General features: G+C 43.5%; 1 protein-coding gene across 3 annotated transcripts in view; it reads left to right on the forward strand.

Annotated features, from left to right (window-relative positions):
• Positions 1-25,495, forward strand: part of MRTFB (myocardin related transcription factor B) — a 285,293-nt gene that overhangs the window by 19,146 nt on the left and 240,652 nt on the right. For all 3 annotated transcript variants that reach the window (XM_063430294.1, XM_063430295.1, XM_063430298.1), the window contains exon 2: positions 22,928-23,042. The gene's annotated coding sequence lies outside the window, so the exon portion shown is untranslated. The remainder of the gene's footprint in view (positions 1-22,927; positions 23,043-25,495) is intronic.

The following is a 25,495-nucleotide window of genomic DNA, read 5'->3' on the forward strand; positions in this document are numbered from 1 at the left end:
TAATATATCTATTAAAATGCCAATGTGGACTTCAATATATGGGCAGAACGACAAGATCATTAAAAACAAGAATTAATGAATACACATAAGAAATATAAAAAAACAAGGTTTTAACTCATTCGGTTTCAGCTCATTTTAATCAAGCTCACAATGGGGATTTTAGCTCTTTAAGTTTTGAGTTAGGAACCCTCTCTCCAGAAGGTTTAACCCCTTAAGGACAGACGACGGATATATTACGTCATGATTCCCTTTTATTCCAGAAGTTGTGTCATTAAGGGGTTAAATATAGATTTTGACATGTATAATTATATCAAACAGATTTTATATTAACATTTTTATTAATTTTATATACAATTTTTGGGTGACCTATATATTACAGTGTTTTACATATTTTGTATTACTGTTTTTAGAGTACTTTGTGACATATCCTGACGTTTTCTAGCATTTGTATGTGAACTTCCTATTTATATCCCTTGGAGCCTACTTGATAGCTCCAAGGAGTCCAAATATGACTGCCCTTTGGAGATATACTTTCTTAGGGAAAACCAATATGGCCGCCGCGCCACTTCCGGCGGAAGCTACAGAAGCCTAAATGAGGTAATGATGAAAAGATCTCAAAGCAGCCAGTGTATGGCTGTTAGTGTTTTTTGGCCAAAACCGGAAGTGATGTGATGTACTCCTGGGTACACCTAGATGGCCACAATGTCCAAAAAGCAGAACCAGAACTGCATCATTGTTCCGCCAGAAACCGAATATAAGCATGTACACCTTTCGGTGTGCCAAGATGGCAGCCGCATCTAGCCGGCGGAAACCGGAAGTGATATCAAGCCCGGCTAATTTGCCATTTCTGGCACCAAACCTGATGGTTTAAAAGGGATTTGTTTGCAGCTTTATGTACTGAGCACCTGAGGAAGACGCTATTGCGTTAAATCGTGTTGTGCATTGACTGTGAAGTCTAAGGAAACTGAGATGTAAGATTTTATGTTTTATTGGATTAATAAATATATTTTATCTTACACTTGGTTCCTTTTTTTTTTTTTTTACTTTCCACTTCTGAGGACTAAAGCTGCTATCCATAACCTTCAACAATCTCTGATAGTGGATCCTATATATCACACTCAAGCGTATATACCTGAGCCAGTACCATATACAGGCTCTTGAAAACATGAGTGTGATACTTTCTATATGCATTATTTATCCCATTTTATATCAACTTGTTACTGCTGTATTGCTCTGAGATTGTCAGTTTTATCTTTACAGCTACCATATAAGAATATCTTAAAAGGGTATATTTATTTATATTTTTATATGACACACGTCATGATTTGTGGTACACTGTCACAAACCAAATTGTTTTGAGTGCGCTGTCCACTTTCTGTTTTCTGTATGATGGGTAGGCAGCCTGGCATATCAGAACACCAGGCTGACCTGGCAGTAAAGGGGGACCCTTTCCGGTTGGGTCCACACCTTTTGGGGTAAAGCCAATGAAGCCCTCTATCCCCTCTCACCAGCATCCCAATACTATAGACGCCAGAGTTGGGAGGTATGCTTTATGGTGTTTTTTTTGTTTCGTTTCGTTTCACAGGGATATGGGGTAGGGGTTGTTCCCCTGTCTGTTAAAGAAGCAGGTCTAGGGTGTCCATACACAAAACCTTAGACTCTACTGTAATTCTAAATAATATAAGGACTCGATGGTAACCTAAATTGTAGAGTTGAAGGTTACAGCTGTGGTCTTTATCAAGCTGTATGTGGATGATTAAAGATCAGGTTCCTGTGGTAGGTGCTGTCCTCCTTGTAACATATTTTGATACTACTAAATATCTCAACATAACCCATTTAATCTGAATGAAACATGTGATAAGAAACCTAAGGAGAGTAAAATAGAAAATATTGGCATCATTAAAAATAAAAGTTAAATGCAAAACTTTACATTTTGTAGAGAAGTATAAGAAAGATTAAAATTAATTAAAATAAATTATAAAAAAAATAGATAAGACGATCCAAAGTTAGAAATATAGAAATATTCTAGAAGAAAGTAAACAATGCATTGAATCCATTTGGGATACGGGTTTTAAGATTAAACACTCATTCCATCTCCCTTCTTCCCAAAGTATTAGGAGAGGACCACTAAAGGCATGCAAACCACTTCATCTCAATGAAGTGCATACTTCTGAAGTATCCCTTTAGGAGGGACAGTTCCTATTTTGGGCATGAATCCCTTTGTGCCTCTTTTCTAGGAGCTAGGAGCTCTATATTATTAGTGTGTGTAAGCTCCACAGCAATAATACTCACAGTAATGTGTCTTTAAACTGCAATATTTACTATTTAGGCATCAGTCCCTCTAGTGGCTGTCAGGTAGACAGCCACTAGAGGAGGAGTTAACCCCAGCAGGTAATTATTGCAGTTTATAAAAACTACAATAATTACATGCTCAGGGTTAAGGGTGATGGGAATTAGCACCCAGATTACTTCAATGAGCTGAAGTGGTCTGCGTGCCTACAGTGTCCCTTTAATGTAAAATAGTACTGGTTTGTAGAATAAGCAATGTTTACATTGAAAGGTTAAATTCACATCTAGTGGCTGTCTTCCTATACCGACACTAGAGGCCCTTCCACCTTCAGAACACAGTAAAACTCATATCTATATTCAGATGCCGTGCCTGCGTATCTTGTTGAAGCATTGGATTGGAGAACCACTAACGAGTCAACAGATGGAGGTGGAGCTGGTAGTCTTCACAGTGGAAACAAGGTGATCGGGGTGGACAAAGATAACAGGAGAGAACTCATACATAGTACTCATAGTGATGTTATTTTTTGAGACTTAATATTACCACCTCTCCATGGTATTCTACATCTTGCTTTTTCAACAATTTTTAGAAAATCTTAGCAATTTATTAATGTGAAAGCATGTGTTTTTGGAAACCGTGTGAACCTTTAAAATACTTGTGCAGTTTATGGATATTCTTGTTTTTACACATCTAGTGGTCATTCTTACATACTATGGGCATTCAAGTAAATCTATATTACGTGCATTGTGTAATGACATTTTCTATTGTATATTATTTCTTGGGGATTTTTATTTTTTGCATATTCATTATTGACAGACCTCTACATCTTTTGCATAAAAAACAACTGATTTGGTAAAACAGAGTATTATTAGTATGAAAACTATTATATTATAGTTTTTCTATTTAAAAAAAAAAAAAAAACTTTTTTTTTTCTTAAGGTTCTAGGTACCTCTAAAAACTATTTTGGATTTATCCGTAAAAAAATATTGTAGGACATAGTTCTCTCTTGATATAATCCAATATTTTTTTTAAATATATATATATATATATTTAAAATTCATTTTCATTATTGAAATCTAGTGTCATTTTTTAATAACTGTGTTTTCTTATCACCTCAGCCGCACACCTCACTCCAGCAAAAGTATTTGTTGCATTTATTTGAGTGAACACACAATATCAGAAAAGAAACACTTTTCCTTTAAGCTTTTATTCTATCCACATTGCGCCAACCAGGTTATATTTCTGCAGGGACATCTTTCACTCTGTCATGATGCTTCTAATTTATGGGAGAGAGCCATTACTTGTTTTAAGCTGCATTTTTTTCTGGAGTGATAGCTAGCACCCCACATCAGACAGCAGTTGTCTCTTTGATGTAATTGGTGATTCAATACCAAACTTTCAATTCAACTTACGGCAGTTAGAAACTAATGTCAAATCTCTGAGAGCCTCGGACTCTCATTCATATTATTTTGAGGGAGCCACTCCTTACTGAACTTTGACCATGCCTCGTTCTTACAGTGTTTGCTGAGTAATATGAGGGCAGGCTGTGACGGTGCCAGGATCTCCACGAAAACTACACTTGACCTCTCCCTATTTATAGAAACCACATGTAATGTGCGCAAGATGCACTGCAAGCATGCTGGGATGTGATATATATATGTTTTTACATTTTAATAAAATTTCTTTCATATGTTTGGTGCTGCAATCTTGTTTTCTTGAGAGGAAATAATATAATTTGTATGTGAACATTTACATATAAAGATATAAAGAGTCCCTCCTCCGTTTTCAACGCAGAGGTGGAACCTAACGCGCATATGTGGCAAGCACCATGGTTACATTAGGCCTTCCCCATAGGGTATCACTGAATTCATTATTTTCTATGGGGATTTTATAGATGCTGGACATCCTTATGCAAATCGAAAGGATGTCCAACATCATTTCACGGAGTTAAACATCATTAGAAGCCGGCTAAACTGTCATTGTGACATACTGAGGCTCTCTCCAAAAGTGGAGAGGCAGCAAGATGACTTTTTGGACTATGTATATTGTAACGGATCACCTGGCACCCCGACTGGGTACCTCTACCAAAGGACCGCTTCCTAGCTGGACCAGGGGACAAACCGCAGCACTTCCTGCCCTCAGTCGCCGTAGAACCGCCACCTCCCTCCTGGAGCCGAAGGGGAAATTAGCTCTGACACCTCCAGGCACTGGACGACACTCAGTCCTGGGAACTCTGGAACTAGATGTGGACTTAGCTCTAGTCCTTACAAGGACTTTCCCCGTTGACTCTCCTGCAAGCTGGAACAGCAGACACGGGAGTAAATCTTCTTTCCCTCCAATAACTGGACGACACACAGTTTTGGAGTGTAAGCAGGAATCTCTGTTTAATGGGACACACTGGCCTTTTATACAATTTTCCCAACAAGGTTGATGCCCAGGTGGACATTGTGGGGCACAGGACACAAGACATGCAAGCCAGTAAAAACAGTGTAACAATGAACCACACTCCCACATACATTACACAATCCCTCCTCTCTGCCTGTGATACAATTAAAGTAGATAATACCATAACCCAATTATCCACAGGCAGAAAAACACACAATTTCCACAAAGTACAGAAAACACCCCAAAACATAACATATCCCCATAAATATTACATCCACTGATAGCCCTGTTCTAGGTGAACAACATATCCAAAAATCACCCAGATCAGAGCAGGGGTTCAGGAAATTCCTGGAAGTGTCTTTTGACTGACCGCTCACACAATTTCATGCTCAAAACAGTTCCAGAGAATCAGGGCTTATGGCCGGTCTAGTTCGGTAGTTTGCAAACTAACAAACTACGGAACGGAGTCAATAATCTTACCCTGGGGCTTGTTCCCTTCATCCAGACGAATGATCCGACCAAACAGTGCCCTTCTAAGCTGAAGAAACAAATGAAGGTATCCGATTTTCAGTTCCATGAGATTCATGCCCGGACACTGCTGCCTGCGTTCATGCGAAAAAGATGGCCGCCACCTCGTGGTTGTTCATAGGAATTGTGCCCACCCAGACGAACAATTAGAACACTGGGGTGAGAAACGTTCCAAGTTGCTAATAGGTGTTAACAAGCTCCAGGGTGGTCTCTGTTCATGCGGTTGTTCGGTAAACGAACCACATAGTCCCAATTGCACGAACAGAGTCTGTTTAAAGTATATTAACCAATTCTGTTGCAGGGGCCATGGTCACAGGGTAAAAGGCTGGCAAGTAGTCCCCTCCAAGAACTCGTAGCAACTCACTTGAAAAGGGGTGTTTGTCACATATATATTAAAGTGAATATCTTTTTAATTACCTTTCTTAATTGAAACGGTTAAGATACTGTTTTCTGGAAATGTTTACTTTGTGAGATAGATATAATTTAAAAAAAAAAATTGGGTGGAGGGGTTGTCAGACAGCTTTTTGTTTGAATGGTGTCCTTCACTCTACCAGTGTTTGCACAATAACTGGTTAGGTTCTCCTGGAAAAGCAGATTTTTTTTTTTTTTAAATAAATAAAATCTTGTCTGTTTTTCCTTACCATCTATGCTTTTGGTAAGTGCATTATTTTTGTTTATATGAATGTGCTGGTTCTGCCAAGAATGGATGACATGGCTTAGGACAGGGGTAGGCAACCTTATAGCAGAACTGTGCCGATATAGGATTGTGATGTCCAGTAGCGTGCCGGTCCTATATTTTTTAAATTGAGGTGTGTATGCTGCCGTATTCTGCTTGTGTTATTTATACTGTAATTGCTTTGTATTGTTGTATTTGTGCGTATATGTCAGGGATCTTACCTGGAGTGGGAGTCCGGCAGGCAGAGTTAAGGCACCCTTTGCAATTCGGCACAGACCGAGGGGACTCAGGACAGAAATCCCCAAGGCTGTGACACAGTGCACTGGGGCTGAAATAACCAGTGCTTCCTGGAACGCAGTACAGACAAGGGAAATCCAGAAGAGTAGTCGGTAACAGAATCAGAAGTCAGGGCTGGCGGCAATCAGGCAAAACAGTAGACGAGCAGGGGATCAAAACCAGGAGTCAGATGAACAGCAGTGAAACCAAACGGAACAGGAAACACGATCTGACAACGAGAACCAGACTTGCGGGGTTTAAATAGGAAGACTCAGCCAATGATCATGGAACCAGGAACAGGTGTGCAAATCCCAGGCAAACAGGCTCAGACTACAGGATACCAAGAACATCTAGAAACAGTCAAAGATGCGTGGAGCCCAATGTAGGGATCCTGACTGGGATGCAGGAAACTCAGGTTCGATCCCAGCCAGACCCAAATACACAATATTGTGCAAAGCACAATGATGATCCTGACAGTATATGCGCCATTATATTGTATATGTTCAGGAGTAGTTTGTGGTATCAAGTATGATACATATGAATGTGGAATTGTGTGTGGATGGATATGTCACATTGTGTGTTTGGTAGTGTGTTTGGGGTTTTGCATGTGGGGTTGTGTGCATGTATGTGGATTGTTAGTGGTGTTGCGTTTGTGCAGATTGTGTGTATGTTTGCTTGTGGGCTGTTCGTATCATTTCTATGAGGGGGCAGTTATTCTGCATTTCTGTGTATATCTAGAAGTGTGGGTGGCTTCCCTGGGTTCCAGTGTTGACCAGGCCAGCCAGGTACAAGTTAAGGACAGGAGCTGCAACTGCGAGCTGCTCTAAAACAGTGTGGATTCCCATTCACAAGTGCTGGGAGGAAGTGATCTGAGATCACTTCCTCTACGTGCTGCAATGTATAAATTGAGGATTGTCCTTCACCACCTTTTCGTATTAGCAGATATCTGACGTTTTACTGGAACTCCTGATAGGCCAGAGCCTGTTTGGCTTTAGCAGCCTTGAGTGCCGTCCAAAGACACCTCGAGTGCCGTGCATGGCACTAGTGCCGTAGGTTGCCTACCCCTGGCTTAGGATGATAATCTAGGAGCAAGAAAAAAAACGTTACAGGTTGCCTGGAGCTTTGTACTGGTTTATTGATTGGATATTAATGGATAACAGGCAGTTCTAAAGTCACGGCACTTATACCTTTCCTTAAATGGTGACTCCAAGCATCCTTACCATTACAGCCATCTGAGGAAGCCCAGATCGGCAAAATGTGTTTTGGAACAAAGACTGGACCACATAGACTGGATAAGTGCATAATAGATGTTTTATTTTGTTTATTTGTTTTTATACAATTATCTTTAATAAATATTCATTTATAACACCATTTCTGGCAGTCTATATATTGTTGTTCCAAGTTCCAGGTAGGGGAGTGTCACCCCATAATTTGACACAAAGTATCATTACAGGGCTCTATACAAGGTGAGAGTCTGCTTGATATTTGTACCTAGTCCATCATTGAGAGAGAGATACTGCACCATAATTTTCTCTGTTTTTCTCTTTGAGAATGGAATCTACTTTAGGAAGGTGGGGTGCTACCTATGAGCACAACTGCATTTATATAGAGCCTTAATTTCCAGGCTATGTACATTGTGAGTTTACTTCTTGCGTTTGTTTGCACATTTTGAACTTTATATAAGTACCATCTGCACTAGTGTCTGTTCTGTTTTATGCTTTTGCATGGTTTATTGCATCAAGGCTTCCATAACTATGCATTAGGGGTACGCAATCTTTTTTAATATCTGCTTGGAGGCTATTCTAAAGGAACACTTTAGCGTTAGAAATACTAAACTGTAGTCCTAGCTCTGTAGTATGCCCCTATCCCTGACTTACGAGGTCTTCCCCTATCTGCAAGCACAAAAAGGTTTAAAAACTAGAGGTTATCTTAACCCTGCAAAGTTTCTCTGAAACGGCAATGTTTTCAATTGCAGAGTTATAGGGACATTTCAACCAGACCTCTTCAATAAGATGAAGTTGCCTAGGTGCCTATAATGACCCATTAAAACAGAACTGCCACTTTAATATGGTGTTTATTTAATTGTTTATTTTTACCATATTTAAAGCGACACGGTCACTCTTATATTACAAATGAGTATTTCATAAAGATACAATCTTTATGAAATGCTCATTATGACTAGGTTGGAATTTCAGTGAAATTCTAACCCAGTCAAGAAATATACAGAAATAGTAGCAAGTATTTTGTCTCTGTATTTCTTCTCTGCCTGACACTTCCTGACACATGGCGGAGCATATTTGTCAAGACCTGCAGCCGTCATCAGGGAATTGACTGTGTCTGTGGAGGGTCTCACAGGATTTCCCCTTTGTCATCAATGCTGTGCTGTCATGCTTGCTGAAACGCCACAGGTTCGAGAAGAGCAGTGCAACCAAGATGGCGGTACCCAGGAGGGACAGGCACAGGTAAATAATCTCACCCTTTGCTGCCCCCTCCCCCGTCGCCCACCTAACCGCCTGCGGCAATATCCCCATCAGGAAAATTTGCAAATTAGGCAAAGTCCCAAGACGGTGACAGTGCTGCTTTAAATGAGCACTATAGGGTGAGGAACACAAACATGTATTCCTGACCCTATAGGTTTAAAACCACCATCTAGCCCCCCTGGTCGCCTCCCTAAAAATAGAAAACTTACTTGTATTCAAGCCTGAAGCTGCTAGCTCTGGCTCTGTTTCCTTTTAGAACTGCCTGCTGACATCAGCAGAAGGGGCAGCCTGATCCAATCACAATGCTTCCCCATAGGATTGGCTGAGACTGTGAAGGGGGCAGATCAGAGGCAGATCGGGGCAGAGCCAGCACGATTCAAACACAGCCCTGGCCAATCAGCATCTCCTCATAGAGATGAATTGAATCAATGTATCTCTATGAGGAAAGTTCAGTGTCTGCATGCAGAGTGAGGAGACGCTGAATGTTTGGATGCATTTTAGGCAGCCATGACCCAGGAACAGCCATCTGAGGAGCGGCCAGTGAAGTTATCCCTAGGCTGTAATGGAAACACTGCATTTTCTCTGAAAAGACAGTGTTTACAGCAAAAAGCCTGAACAAATTCAATAAGCTGTAGTTGTTCTGGTGACTATAGTGTCCCTTTAATAAATGTATATGTGAGATATGAAAAATATTAAATCTGGAAATCGGCTTGCCATTAGCCTACACCTGGGCATTTCCTTTTTAGCTAGCTGCCAATTTTTGTAAGCTCTCTCATTTGCAACTGGCAGACAGCATAAAGAAACTAAACAGAGATGAGGAGAAATTATACAATATTTCTATTTGTTTTCATTTGTAATGTGTGCCTTGGCTGTACCTCACAGCATTGGAGTGTGATGTAAAGGGTTTTTTGAAAACCAGAGCAACTTCTGCTTTTGGAAGTGATCATTGTGGTAGGAGTCTCTATAAGCAGCATTTCTGCTTGGAACGCTGCACACACACAGGAATCTGCAGCTTTGCCTCCCTTCAGTTTCAACATTTATATTGACATATGCATGTGCTGTGAGTCAGTGAAACGGTCTTATTAAATGCTTCTCTTTGAGAAGCATTTAAAGGAACACTATAAGCATCCAGACCACTTCATTGGGTCTGGACGCCTTGCCCCTGTCATTTTCACCCCGTGACGAAAAACACTGCCGTTTTGGAGTACTCCAACTAATTTTTTATGCCAGTGTATAAACCGATTCAGCATATAAATTGATCCACAAAAATTTTATATAAAAAAGCTTAATATAAGTTTAGGCCTATATTCACTGGATAAGTTGATACCCGAAATAATATGCAAATTTGGGGCCTAGGTTCATGGGCGTCCGCAGGAATTTTTCCAGGGGGGGGCGTAATTGTAATGACATCTATGCTTGGCCCCTTTTTGACAGTGTCATGAAGGGGAGGAGCATAGTCATTATAACTTAAAGTCAGGGTGAATAGCGTTTTCACAACTATGGTGTCATGAATACATGTTTGTATTCCTGACACTATAGTGTTCCTTTAAGCAAATTAAAGGAACATTCTGGTCACCATAACAACTTCATCTTAATGAAAATGCTATGATGCCAGGAAGCCCCTGGGTGCTCTTCCCTTTAAGGGGTTAAACCGCTCTCAAATGGTTTAACCCCAAAGGCTTCCTCCAGCTCCAGGTCCCTCAGTGGTATTCGGCATCTGAAACGGAGTGTCAGGAAGTGCAGATTGACGTCAGGCATGGGTGCCGCTGATTGGCTAGAATGGTCAGCTGACGCTCTAAGCCAATCGCTAGTTCCCGGTTCATAATTTTTTCAAACTCTTTTATGAATGGGGAGCTATTGATTGGTTTAGAGTGCCAGCTGACCGCTCTAGCCAATCAGCAACACCCCTACCCAGCGGCACTCTGTGCTTCCTGACACTCAGTAAATAAAAGAACACATTAACACTATTTTTTTTTTTACCTGGGGAGATGAGAAGGTCCAGAGTTTCCCTGCCAGGCACAGGTACCAAAGCCTTATGATGTGGTGTCCAGAATAAAGTGGAGGGTTCACTTCATTTGTCCTTCATGCTCCAATCTCCTTTACTTCTTCATTTAACAGTCTTCTGTTTCTTCTGACACTGTCTTCTATATTTGGCTCCTTCACCTTTCTGCTTATTTTGCGCCCTTCTGCTCCTTTCTCATTCTGATTCCTTTCTGCTCCTTCTTCTACTTTAGCTTTGTGCTCCTTGCTGTCCCTTTCTGCTCCTTCTTCAACTTTGCCTTTGTGCTCCTTACAGACCCTTCCTGCCCCTTCTCCTTGCAGACCCTTCCTGCTCCTTGCTAACTCTTCATTTAGTCCCCCACCCCCCTACTTGCCTAATTTATAGGCTGCCCCCCCCATGCCTCACTTGCCTAATCTATAGGCTGCCCCCCATGCCTAATATATAGGCTGCCCCACCATGCCTTACTCCCCTAATCTATAGGCTGCCCCCCATGCCTTACTCCCCTAATCTATAGGCTGCCCCCCATGCCTTACTCCCCTAATATATAGGCTGCCCCCCATGCCTTACTCCCCTAATCTTTAGGCTGCCCCTATGCCTTACTCCCCTAATATATAGGCTGCCCCCCCATGCCTTACTCCCCTAATATATAGGCTGCCCCCCCATGCCTTACTCCCCTAATATATAGGCTGCCCCCCAATGCCTTACTCCCCTAATATGTAGGCTGCCCCCCCATGCCTTACTCCCCTAATATGTAGGCTGCCCCCCCATGCCTTACTCCCCTAATATATAGGCTGCCCCCCCATGCCTTACTCCCCTAATATATAGGCTGCCCCCCATGCCTTACTCCCCTAATATATAGGCTGCCCCCCATGCCTTACTCCCCTAATCTATAGGCTGCCCCCCATGCCTTACTCCCCTAATCTATAGGCTGCCCCCCATGCCTTACTCCCCTAATCTATAGGCTGCCCCCCATGCCTTACTCCCCTAATCTATAGGCTGCCCCCCATGCCTTACTCCCCTAATCTATAGGCTGCCCCCCATGCCTTACTCCCCTAATATATAGGCTGCCCCCCATGCCTTACTCCCCTAATATATAGGCTGCCCCCCCCCATGCCATACTCCCCTAATATATAGGCTGCCCCCCATGCCTTACTCCCCTAATATATATGCTGCCCCCCCCCCCTCACTCCCCTAATATATAGGCTGCCCCCCATGCCTTACTCCCCTAATATATAGGCTGCCCCCCCCTCACTCCCCTAATATATAGGCTGCCCCCCCCCCATCCCTCACTCCCCTAATCTATAGGCTATTTTAGACCCCCACCCCATCCCTCACTTACCTGATCTGTAGGCTGTCTCTGTTGCCTGCATGTGTTGCTCCCCTGCGGTTTCACTCACCAGAGAGAAGCAGGGATAAGATGCAGCTTCCTGTCCCTGTCTCTCTCCATCCACCTACTGGCCGGCGCCGGTATTGCAGTTCATTTTAAATCTCACACTAAAAATAGCAGAACAAGCTGAAAAATCCAGGGGGGGGGGGCAAGTGCCCCCCCTTGCCCCTCCCTGCGGACGCCCATGCCTAGGTTTGGCCTGTGGACTGGTATGCTTTGCAGTGTTTCCCCTCCCCCCAACCCCCCTAGAGTAGCTTAACCTAGCCACTTGATGAGGCTTCCTGGTTAGTAACCGAGTAAAACTCCGCTATTTGGCGTTCGACAATGTCATGCTTTACGTGAGGACCTCTCTTGTTTGATGCAAGAAGCTCTGATGTGAGTGCACCTGCATTGAACCCTATTACTATGGAAATCCCATAGGAAAACACTGATTCAGTCCCCAATGCTACTTTATAATGTCCCTGAAGGAGGAGAGGTGAGATGCTCTGCCAAGGAAAAATGTGTGTAAATCTTTCATTTTAATTATTTATTTATTTATATTTTATTGGGGTGGGAGGAAAGCACTTGAAAAAGACTAGGGACTGAACACTATAGCGTGAATAGTGTTCAGTTCCTAGTCTTTTTATTCCTAACTCTATAGTGTTTCTTTATTTAGACCATGGATGATGTGGCGTGATAACAGAGGGTGCGTAGAAACGAAGCAAGAGGGACCGTATAAGAACTTGACCCTATTTCAAGTTCTTCACCAAAGACTGTATATTTAGTCACCCTATTGTGCGATTTGTTTGTGATACCTATACCCTTCGCCTAACATACATTGCTTAGTTATACTACCTTTTATTTTCCTTGTATTGTCCATTAGTTGTGGTGATAGAGAGATCAATATGATGATGTTGTCTGTTGTCTGCTGCACTTCATTTTTTTTACTGTTATCCTTGACATTCTTTCATTTATTTATTTTTTATGTTGTGGATACATGATTGGACCCTGGTAAATAGAACCCTGGCCTAATACTTTCTTTTTATTAATGCATGCAATATTGTCATCCTTGTCATACCTCTTCCAAGTAATTTTCTCAAGGGATTTGAGTGCTTGCCGTGACCGTTACCATTTGATTAGTCATTATTTACTCTTTATACAATAATTTTGGAAGAACTAGCAGATTACATTACTGTTTGCGTAATGGCCGGAGAACCTGGTCGGAGTGATATGTGCGCTCTGTCTGTCGGCAAATAACCAAAACTTCATATCAATGATTTTTGCTATTAATTGTACAATAAAATAAACTATTATAGGGGGCGGGGCCTGATCTCGGAGCGAAGCAGTCGCACGTTACCGCTGCTCCTGCCCGGGGTGGCGGTTTTCTTACTTATTCTTGACTAAAACGAGCACTTACTGACCTGAATCCAGCACCGGACACCAGGGGACAACTCAAGCTACCCGTTAATGCTAAACACAATGTTGTTCGGATCAGCCTCACACGCGCAACATCTGCGGCCTGCAAGCCTGGCTAGAGTGGGAGAGACGGCCACTCTCCCACCGCGGCAACCAACAGGGACGCCCGAGAAGGGTACCCGTTTCCCCCCCCACAGACCGGCGGGGGTTATCCCGGTCCACAATGTGACAAGCAAAACTCACCTCACGATAACAGATCCCACGAGGCTCAAGATGGCCGCTGAAAATCTCGCTCTGAGTGGTGAGGGGTCGGCTACCCGTGACTGGGAAACCAACTTCCTAAAGGCATTTGATAAGATCTGCCAGCGGTTCTGGAGGAGAGTGGAGGCAAGGAGTCGACGTCTGACTACACCCGCTCCCAAAGCGCAACCTCTGAACAGAAAGCTGGCTCGGCGACCCACTATCTGGCATAGATCTAAGAGGCTAAGTGCACCAACTTACAGACCCAACAGGAGGAGGTCCCACCGCCGCCCGAGATCCCGAAAATCACGCCTCACAGCGACACGACGGCGGATCCCTCCAGGGGAGACAAAGGCCCCCGCTGCGACCCAGGCGGAAGACGGTGAGAGGGGCTGGAGCATTCAATGGCCTAATGGAAAAACCCCTTCCCACAGCCCCAACAACTTGCGGCACTCACCAGATTCGAGGGACTGTGCCCATCCCATGGTGGGCATCGGCTGAGCTGTGCCTGAGGGACACCCAGATCATACCCTGCGCTCAATGGGGAAAAGGGACATGGCATACAGGATCAACATTTAAGTTTAAAAAATATATATTTGTGCAAGTTTTTTCAACGCCATGTTCCTCTGGACTTGCTTAAACAGGTACCATCACTATCACTAACGGGGATCGGCTGATCCTGCGACTGGACTTGGAATTAGACCTCTGGGTTACCTGCTATGGGCACTACGTGCTAGACCATATACATAGAGGACTCATTGTCTACAAGCTTACAATTGCACACACCACCTTGCCCACCTTAGCCTTAATGTCTCTATGCCAGTCAGGCTATTCTAGCATACCATTAATGTTTTTGCCTGTATAATGTTCTGAATTGTGTGTCCTTGTGTGAAACGGTTCTGCCTGTTTTGCCTCTCTTTAGTTAGCAAGTTCACGTTGAGCACATTACGACAACGACAACTTAAAATCTGCCTTCATTTTATGAATAACACCCAGCGGCTACTAAGCTACAGAAATAGATATACCGTATATACTCGAGTATAAGCCGACCCGAATATAAGCCGAGGCCCCTAATTTTACCCCCAAAAATTGGGAAAACGTATTGACTCGAGTATAAGACTAGGGTGGGAAATGAAGCAGCTACTGGTAAATTTCTAAATAAAATTAGATCCTAAAAAAATTATATTAACTGAATATTTATTTACAGCGTGTGTATATAATGAATGCAGTGTGTATATGAATGCAGTGTGTGTGTATGCAGTGTGTATGAGTGCAGTGTGTATATAATGAATGGAGTGCAGTGTGTGTATAATGAATGCAGTGCAGTGTGTGTATGAGTGCAGTGTGTGTATGAATGCAGTGTGTGTATGAGTGCAGTGTGTGTATGAGTGCAGTGTGTATGAGTGCAGTGTGTGTGTATGAGTGCAGTGTGTGTGTATGAGTGCAGTGTGTGTGTATGAGTGCAGTGTGTGTGTATGAGTGCAGTGTGTGTGTATGAGTGCAGTGTGTGTGTGTATGAGTGCAGTGTGTGTGTATGAGTGCAGTGTGTGTGTGTATGAGTGCAGTGTGTGTGTATGAGTGCAGTGTGTGTGTGTATGAGTGCAGTGTGTGTGTGTATGAGTGCAGTGTGTGTGTGTATGAGTGCAGTGTGTGTGTGTATGAGTGCAGTGTGTGTGTGTATGAGTGCAGTGTGTGTGTGTATGAGTGCAGTGTGTGTGTATGAGTGCAGTGTGTGTGTATGAGTGCAGTGTGTGTGTATGAGTGCAGTGTGTGTGTATGAGTGCAGTGTGTGTGTATGAGTGCAGTGTGTGTATGAATGCAGTGTGTGTATGTGTGTGTGTGTGTGTGTGTGTGCAGAGCATTGGTGGGGGTTGGGCATTTTATTAATTATTATTTAATTATTATCTTAATATTTTTTTTTTGTTATTTTTTTTAGGTAATTATTTTTTTATTTTATTATTAATTGTATTAATTTTTTTGTTATTATTATTGTAATATTTTTTTTTCTTATTATTTGTTTTATTCATATTTTTATTTTTTCGTCCCCCCTCCCTGCCTGTTAGCTGGCCAGGGAGGGGGGCTCTCACTCCCTGGTGGTCCAGTGGATGGGCTGTAGGAGGGGGGCTGGCAGGAAGCTGTAACTTACCTTCACCGCAGCTCCTGTCAGCTCCCTTCTCTCTCCTCCGTCCGTGCAGCTCCCAGGTCAGCTTCCTCTGCAACTCTCGCGGCCGCGCGGAGCGTTGCCACGGTAACCCGTGGCAACGCTCTGACCCCGCGGCTCTCGCGAGAGTTGCAGAGGAAGCCGACCTGGGAGCTGCACGGACGGAGGAGAGAGAAGGGAGCTGACAGGAGCTGCGGTGAAGGTAAGTTACAGCTTCCTGCCAGCCCCCCTCTCCGCCCAGTCTGTATTATGGCAATGAAAATTGCCATAATACAGACCTTGACTCGAGTATAAGCCGAGTTGGGGTTTTTCAGCCCAAAAAATGGGCTGAAAAACTCTGCTTATACTCGAGTATATACGGTAATTTAACATGTTCATAGATTCACTTATTTTAAACACTGTTATCGCTAGTCTTCTCGATATGTTTAACTTGTGCTTACTACCATCTCATTATCTGACATACCGTGTTTCTGCTTGTTTATTACTCTTGGAAAAAAAAAAAAAAATGTGCACCTTTTCTTAATTGCCACAGAAATATGTCTTTTGAAATGCCTGTAACTATTATCGTGGCAAATTAAACATGTCTGTCAAGCTTTTGCACATCAAAAATAAAGAATAAAAAAAAATAAAAAAATAAACTATTATATAACCGGATACAGCAAGTAAAAAAACATTTATCATTTGATATGAAACTGGTCTATTTGTTGACTTTAGCTGCCTAGCCTAGACCTACATTTAAACATACGAGTCTACAGGACTAGCCTAGGCCCAAAAGTTACCCATTATTTTGGGGGTTGGTGTATTCAGTGAATATAGACCTAAACTTATATTTTATTAAGACACGGAGGCTCCTATTATGCTGCACTCTTTCTTTATTTCCCTCAGCAGCAAAGAAAAAACTTTATAAATATAACAGTAGTAACATTAACAGTCTTAGGTGTATTCTTCCTAGTAACAGGAACAGCCAATCAGGAACAGTCAATCAGGAACAGCCAATCAGGTTCCACTTCTCCAGCATAATAGGCTCTGTCAGCCAATCCTGTTCCTCTTTCTTTGCTGCTCCCTCAGTTAAGTATACCTGATCCCTCAGCTCCTTAACTGTGGGATTATTATATCATTATTATATTATTATTATTATTATCATTTTATTATTAATTATTATTATTTATTACTATTATTCTTATTACTACTATTAGTATTATACCGTTATTGTATTTTACTGTTTTTTGAATTCATTGATTGATTCATTCTAATTTCGCTATATTTTCTTGCCTTTAATCCTTTCCGCGGTCCAGCCCGTTCCCAGAGCCTAATTTAACGAGCGGCTCGGGGACGCCGGCTGGAACCGCATTCGGCGCTTCGCGCCCCTCCCTGTCATTACTGGCGCCGTGAGTGGCCGCCATCCGCGGAGCTCACAGAGCTCAAATGCCGGTTCCCTGCTCGGCGCTGGAGTGTGTACACTTTATAGTGATCACACATACGCCGCGAGCACAACTTACCGGCTAAATCCCCCTATTTTTTCCATTTCTGCCGCCCGCGGCGGCCATTTTCTTTGCCTTCCCGCGCTCACACACAGCTCCACCCCCAACGTCCGGACCTCGGAGTTGGGTTAAAGCTGTAGTGGCGGTCTGACGGCTCTTTGCTCCCTCCTTGCTATTTCCTACTTATTACCTGTGAATCTTCTATTTGGTCAAACAGTTTAAAGTCTATGTGAGTAATTCATTTTTTGTTCTTAGATATTGTTTCCTTTGGGTTAATCAACCCATTTTAGTTTCAGCTCTAGATATTATTAGTACTACCAGTGTCATACTAAGCATGCCTGGTGAGAAAGATTTACCCACCCCTTCTGGGTCCCTTGTCACCAAACCAGGGAGTGTTACAACACCCTCAGGGGTATCTGAAATTGGAGCGGCTAACCCCGCTGATTTTACTCCCACTGCTGATATGCAGTCTATGATTGACGACACTATGTCTCACGTTATGACTAAGGCCCTCACATCGGCCATGGGATTGATGTCTGAATCTTTCTCGCAGACTCTTACGCAGGCTCTGCTTGAGGCACAGAAATCGGCTCAGCCGACCGTTACCCAGGCCTTGCCAGTAGTGGTCCCTTCACACCCTCACACTGGCCGTAAGGCCACTGCAAAAACCAAACACTCTTCAATCTCACAGATGGACAGCTACAAACCTGTCACAGATGGCGCGCCTAATATACCACCGCGCAAAAGAGCCACTAGCCGGGCAAAATCGGCTAGGTTATGGAAACGGGCAAAAGCCCAACTAGATTCTGAGTCAGATCTCAGCGAGATTGAAGAGGAAAACTGCATGGATACTGAGGATCTATCAGATCCCGAATCCGATATGGTCGAGGACCATGGCCTCAGAGAGCATAATACGCCTCCATCTGAATCGTTTGACATGGAGCTTAAGGTCCCAGACGATGCAAACAAATTAGTTGACCCCTATGGGGAACCCCTGTTCGACCCCGATGACCTACGTCATCCAAGGTCAGCAGACTGGTCCCCTTCGGCCCATGTGGCCAAATACGTTGCATCAAGGACTCGCAAGCCTTTAAATAAGGCAACACGCAATAAGCTAAGGGCAGAATGCCCACGCCCTACTGTCCCGGACGAGGCCTGCAGAACACCTGCAGTAGACCCAAAAATCGTCCAATTCCTGGGCAAGACTGGCTGGAAGCCTAATAAGGGCCTGGATTTCTCCCTGCGCAATTGCCAGGATAAATTACTGGATATATTGGGCCCAGCAACCAAAATTTTTGATATGGTCGAAAACGACCAAGACTTAGATCGTACCGCCATAAGTGGTTGGATTCAAAGAGTAATATGCCTGATCGGCAATGCCAACTGTGCGATAGCCACAGAGCGTCGCAAAGCGATCTTATTAAAGATAGAGCCAAAATTGGTAAATATGGCTATTACCGAGCCGGGCACCCAGGCCCGTGGTCTCCTGTTCGGAGACAATTTTGTCAAGGAGCTTGGCTCCTTTGTACATACTTTTACTGCCCTAGACAAGGCGCAATCAAACATGCGCAGAGTTTTCCACCCTAAGGTTTTTGGTGGGGCCGGAAGAGCCAGGAGCCGTCTGTCCGGCCGTGTTAACAGGGGTTCATTCCGACAGAACCGAGGCTCCTACACTGGACAAACCTCCTTCACGGAGCACCGCAACACCCCGGCCTTCTTCCCACAACGTGGGCGGCCATGGGTTGCTCGTGGATCACGTGGCACCAGACCAAGCAGACGACCTTATGGTAAGTCATCTCCTACTTCCTTCTTCCCTAGGGGCAGTGGGGGGCAGACTCCGACATTTTTCCCATGTATGGTCACACATTTCTTCAGATGCCTGGGTATTGAACACAGTAAGAGGGTATTCCTTAGAGTTCCTGTCACTCCCAGTACAAATCTCCCCGCCACGGGGAATGTTATTCTCCCAACAAGACGCCTCTCTTGTTTCCAAGGAGGTCTCAGAATTGGCACACAAACAAGCCATCTTAGAGATCCCTATGACTACCCCAGGCTATGTGAGCAACCTATTCTTAGTTGCCAAGAAAGGCGGCGGCGTCCGCCCAGTGATAAACTTGAAACAGCTCAACACTTTTATTGCCTACAACCATTTCAAAATGGAAGGCATACACTGCCTCCGAGATCTCCTCCAACCATCAGACTGGATGGTCAAGTTAGACCTACAGGACGCCTACCTCACTATACCAATCGCACGTCAACACCAAAACTTCCTCCAATTCATATGGCAAGGAAGAAAATGGAGATTCGCCTGCCTCCCATTCGGTCTATCCTCAGCCCCATGGTGCTTCACAAAGCTCCTGAAACCAGTGGTGGCTCTACTTCGAAGTCGAGGGGTTCGTCTAATAATCTACTTAGACGACATCCTCATCATGGGTCAATCCAACCACATTATCAAGACCCATCTGACGTGGACTCAGAATCTCTTGCAGAACCTGGGTTTCCTTATCAATGGGAAAAAGTCCATCCTGTCCCCTACACAACGCATAGAGTTCTTGGGCCTCGTAGTGGACTCTACTCTACAGACACTACACTTGCCGACTGCGAAACTGGCCACCATAAAGAAAGAAATCAGACGCACTCTGAAGATTCCCCTGATCTCCCTAAAACAATTGGCGAGAGTGATTGGTCTCTTGGCGGCCTCCATCCAGGCCATCTTCCCGGGCCCTCTACACTATCGAGCGCTACAGCGCCTACAAGCCTCTCATCTGAGAGACGGGTCCTCTTACGCGGACATGATCTCTCTGGACACAGAGGCAAAAACAGAACTCAGATGGTGGCTCTCCCATATGGAAGCATGGAATGGCCGGGCCATTTTCGGCACCACACCAGACATAGTAATAGAATCCGATGCGAGCTTGCACGGTTGGGGTGCGCGCTGTGGCAATATCTCTACAGGTGGCAGATGGTCCGAAATGGAATCTACGCTTCACATCAATTGCCTGGAACTCCTGGCCGGTTCTTTTGCAATCCGCAGTTTCTCACCGACTCAAGCCCGATGTGCCATCTTATTGAAAATGGACAACATATCGGCAGTCCGTTATATAAATCACTTGGGCGGGACGAAATCCAAGGTCCTGGCGAATCTGGCACGAGACTTTTGGCAGTTCTGCCTGGCACAGGGCATCTCGGTCACAGCGGAGTACATCCCGGGCCTCTGCAACACAACGGCGGATTGGTACTCAAGACACCTCAGGGATTCCAGCGATTGGCAATTGGATCCCAGGGTCTTTCAAGACATCCAATCCCTATGGGGCCCTCTGGACAAGGACTTGTTCGCCTCCCGTTTGAACAAACAACTCCCCAGATTTTTCAGTTGGAAACCAGACCCAGAAGCACTGGCAACAGATGCATTTACCCAAGACTGGTCCTACACAAGGAACTACGCGTTTCCTCCCTTTGCGTTGATCCCCCGATGCCTAATACACCTACGGCAACAGATGGGAACGACAGTGCTCGTGGCACCATTATGGCCGTCTCAACCATGGTTTCCTTCTCTGTTGGAAATGGCGGTAGACATACCCCGCACGCTCCCACACTTCAACTATCTTCTCCAAGACCCGGACGGGTCCCCTCACCCCCTGATTCAACAGGAACTACTGCATCTCACGGCATGGCTGGTTTCCGGGAACCCTACTCAATCGACGGGGTTTCGGAATCAACTCTCCAACTTCTCGAGAGCGCATGGGCACCTGGCACGAGACAAGCTTATAAATCTGCTTGGAGCAAATGGCACAATTGGAGCATGGAACGGAACCTGGATCCCATATCGGCTCCTCTGAATTCGATCCTGCAGTTCTTAACTGCATTATTTGAAAACGGCAAAGCATACCGTACGGTGAACCTCTACAGATCGGCCATTTCGGCCGCACACCAGGGCATCAATGGCGCACCGATAGGACGCCACCCATTGGTATGCCGTCTCATACGCGGCATCAGATTTGCACGACCCCCGCTACCACGCTATTCAGTGCTATGGGACGTCTCCACTATCCTCCTTTTCCTCGAATCTTGGCCGGATAATGCATCACTATCGTTGAAACAACTGTCGGCAAAACTGGTCATGCTCCTATGCCTCATATCCTGCAAAAGGGTCTCAGATGTTAGAGCGTTAGACATCACCGCACGGTCCTACACGCCAGAAGGGGTCACTTTTGATATATCACGGAGAACAAAAGCTCGACAAAGAGAGTGACATACCCAGCCTTTCCTGACAAGCCTCTCTTATGCCCGGTTAAATGCCTACAACTCTACGAAATGCGCACCATGACGTTGCGGGACCCAAATAAACATGAACTCTTCATCTCTTTCCAAAAACCACACCTACCGGTGTCTACCACAACCCTGGCCCGCTGGGTCAAATGGATCATGACTACAGCAGGAATTGACACCTCCATATTTTCTCCTCACTCCATAAGAGGAGCAATGGCTTCCAAGGCCTCTTCCATGGGTTGTCGCCTGGAAGACATTTTGAAAGCGGCCGACTGGTCCTCAGAAACCACCTTCCGTGATTTCTACTTCAAACCAATACAACACTTCGCAGGAACGATAGTTTCTCAGCTTTAAACCAGCATAATAGGAGCCTCCGTGTCTTAATAAAATTCAAGGATTTTACTATTACCATGACGTAAAGTCATGATTTTATTAATGACACGGAGGCGAGTATTATCCCTCCCTCCCACCCGGCGACGGTGGAAAGGTAGACGGGAGTTGGGTAAGTTGACCTACGGTAAGTCATTTTAACAGACTATTAATTACAGTTATACTTGCAACCAGATGAATCTTCACTATGATAGTCTTTGTCTATACATTCACCAGTAGGTACAGATTAAATAATATCCCCTTGGACTAACATTGACCAAACACTAGCCCAAATACCTATGATTATGCATACACCCAGTTTGATGCTAAGGTATTACCATATTTCTCCTCTTTTACAGCCTAATCTAATCTACATCGAAAGGGACAACTCCTTCCTGTATAGTTTCATGGTCGGTTGGACACTTACTACTTCGGGACTGCAAATAAAGAGGAACAGGATTGGCTGACAGAGCCTATTATGCTGGAGAAGTGGAACCTGATTGGCTGTTCCTGATTGACTGTTCCTGATTGGCTGTTCCTGTTACTAGGAAGAATACACCTAAGACTGTTAATGTTACTACTGTTATATTTATAAAGTTTTTTCTTTGCTGCTGAGGGAAATAAAGAAAGAGTGCAGCATAATACTCGCCTCCGTGTCATTAATAAAATCATGACTTTACGTCATGGTAATAGTAAAATCCTTGAATTATACTTCTACTTTTTGGGGAATCAATTTATGTGCCGGATCCGCTTACAGTACACGCTGGCATACACATTTAGTTGGAGTCGGTACATTTGTACAGATTCCAGTAAGCTAATAACTGCGTCCTATGCCACAGCTCTGGCAATATCACAGTACTGGCACAATCCACAACATCTTTTAGTTAGCTACTGACTCGAGCAATAATCAAAGACCATTTTGCTACAAAAATGTGTTCTAACCATCTCATGTGTATTTCTAATAACAAACCTCTCTAAATTTCTCTTACAGCTCTCGGACTGGGTACAGGAGACTCTGGATAAGGCCAGTTCTGTTTGTGTAGGTCCAGAGAGCGGTGAGCATTGACTGGTGAAATTCTCCAATCAAGAACCTGGAGTAAAGAGAGGTACAAACAAATGATTATACGATTTAGAGGGAACCCTTGTTAGGGTTGCTGCCTTGCCTTTTTTGCTGGTTGATTTAGCGCTGACTCCCCAGTGTCCTTCACATTATTGTCCGCAGTAATATGTAGTAATAGCAGGAATATTCCTATAGATGGACTCTGTGTTTACATTTGGAAGTTAACTGCTTGGAACTGAATGTACCTCCAGTCGGGGTTGCAGAGCTGTAACAATTTTAGCTAAAGGGAGTGTAAAGTCAGTGGAATTTCAACTGGCATTTTCCTAATTACATTTTTCCAGTGACCATTCTTTTACAGACTTGATTTCTCTCCTTTATGGTTAATGATTTGGCAGTTAACCTTTTCCTATAGGAGTAGAAACGAGAAAAGTGAACAGCGCATGTACTCCTCATTAAAGAGACACTCCACAGCTTAAAAAAATATATAATTAGAAAAAGTAACTGTGTAGTAGATATATTCCAAATGAAAAAAATGCATACTTTTTAATCATGCGTGTTTCATTGGGGGTGTATCTAAATACAGCTTGCAAAAGTTGCAGATCTCTTGAAGCCTTTGGGAGCCCTGCTCTTCTAACTCCACCTAGACTTTCTGTGTGCAGTCCAACCAGAAGTCTTTGCAAGGCAGATGCACTGAGCAATTGCCTGCCTTTTGATTAGCTCAGCTGATCTAAGCAACCAGATAGTAACAGAGCCAATTAATTGTCTGACAGCCAGAGGGTTGTAACAAGGTTAATAAAATATAAAATAAAAGAGTGCCAATTTCTATTATAATCTACACTTCTTGTAAATTGAAAAGGTGTGTTTGTGGTCTGAAGTGTCTCTTTAACCCCTTAAGGACTGAGCCAATTGTATACGTTCTGATTAAAAAGGTGAACAAAAACTGGAATTTGCACTATATGTCTGTTCAACTATAATTCACCTCTTTCATATTAAGTGCACCCACACTTATTATATATGAATTGGTTCAGGATAAACAGAGCTTTCATTTCACATGTACTATTCATATATGAAACATTATTTATTATGAATAAAATCTAAAAAAGTGTGAGAAATTAAACATTTTTTAGTTCTGCAATAAAACGCACATATTTGCATTCAGCGATATCTCACAAGTACAACAATACCTCCATGTACAGGTTTTATGGTGTTTTGGAAAGTCACAGGGTCAAATATAGCATGTTTCATTTTTCAGTTTATACACATTTAAATTTGCCTGGCTGGTTAGGCTGCCTTTGAGACTGTATCGTAGTCCAGGAATAAGAATTACCCCTGTAATGGCATACCATTTGCAAAAGTAGACAACCCAAGGTATTAAATATGGGGTATGTCCAGTCTTTTTTTACTAGCCACTTAGTCACAAACACTGGCTAACATTAGCATTTGTTTGTGTGTGAAAAATAAAAAAAAAACAAATATGAATGCTACCTTTGGCCAGTGTTTGTGACTAAGTGGCTACTAAAAAAGACTGGACATACCACATTTGCAATATCTTGGGTTGCCTAGTACTGCAAATGGTATGCCATTACAGGGGTAATTCTCATTCCTGGGCTAGTGGGACTGCTTTGTCTTATGTATTTTTCTTACGCCTAACATTCTCTGACACAAGGAGGAGCTTAAGCCAGCTCCATTTCCTGTGTCAAAGAAAGTACTTGCCCTCCTCTTAAGTTTGACATGACCGTGCTACTTTAAGGTTTAAGCTATAAGAAAGCAACATGAGCTCCAGGAAAGGCTCTCAGCATTACAACCTAAGTATCGTGTACAGGGGCCCCTTCCATCTGATCATTCAGCTTAATCTATCCCTTAAACCAGCAGTTAGCTCCTGTCTAATGTCTTCAGTTCTCACAAACTATTGCTGGAATATCAGAGCGTTGCCTGCATCTCCTGAGGGCAGGAATTGTCGGCCATTGTAAGAGTAGATTCCAACCCTTTGCCTGCCACCAGGACCATGGCTGCCTATACTTTTTTTAAGATGATGATCAAAACTGGACAGTTCCACCAAATGTGGAGTATGGCTTCAATCCCTCTTCAGCTTCTCCAGCAGGCATCAGAGAGCTCCAGAGAAATCTTATGGAGATGAAATGAAGCCTCTACTTTGTCTTATGTTATCTTTGGAGTGCGTTGGAATTTCACTGAAATTTCAATACAGTCAGTATAAGTATTTCATAGAGATTATATCCCTATAAAATACTGAATTATGACCGTCGCTTTAACAGAGCAGGAAATGAAACCGTCTAAAATAAACACATTGTGCTGATTGAAAATTAAACCATTTATATATGGGCTATGTGGGTCACAGCCACGGGAGGTGCATAAACAGAAAGAAAAGTGATTTTAACTCCTAAGTGGTAGGGAATGGAGTAGTGAGACTGTATGATGTACACACTGAAACCACTTCATTAAGATAAAGTTGTCTCTGTAAAGTTAATGTGTCACCATTCT

The sequence above is a fragment of the Pelobates fuscus genome, chromosome 8, assembly GCF_036172605.1.
Source record: "Pelobates fuscus isolate aPelFus1 chromosome 8, aPelFus1.pri, whole genome shotgun sequence".
NCBI classification, from domain to species: domain Eukaryota; kingdom Metazoa; phylum Chordata; class Amphibia; order Anura; family Pelobatidae; genus Pelobates; species Pelobates fuscus.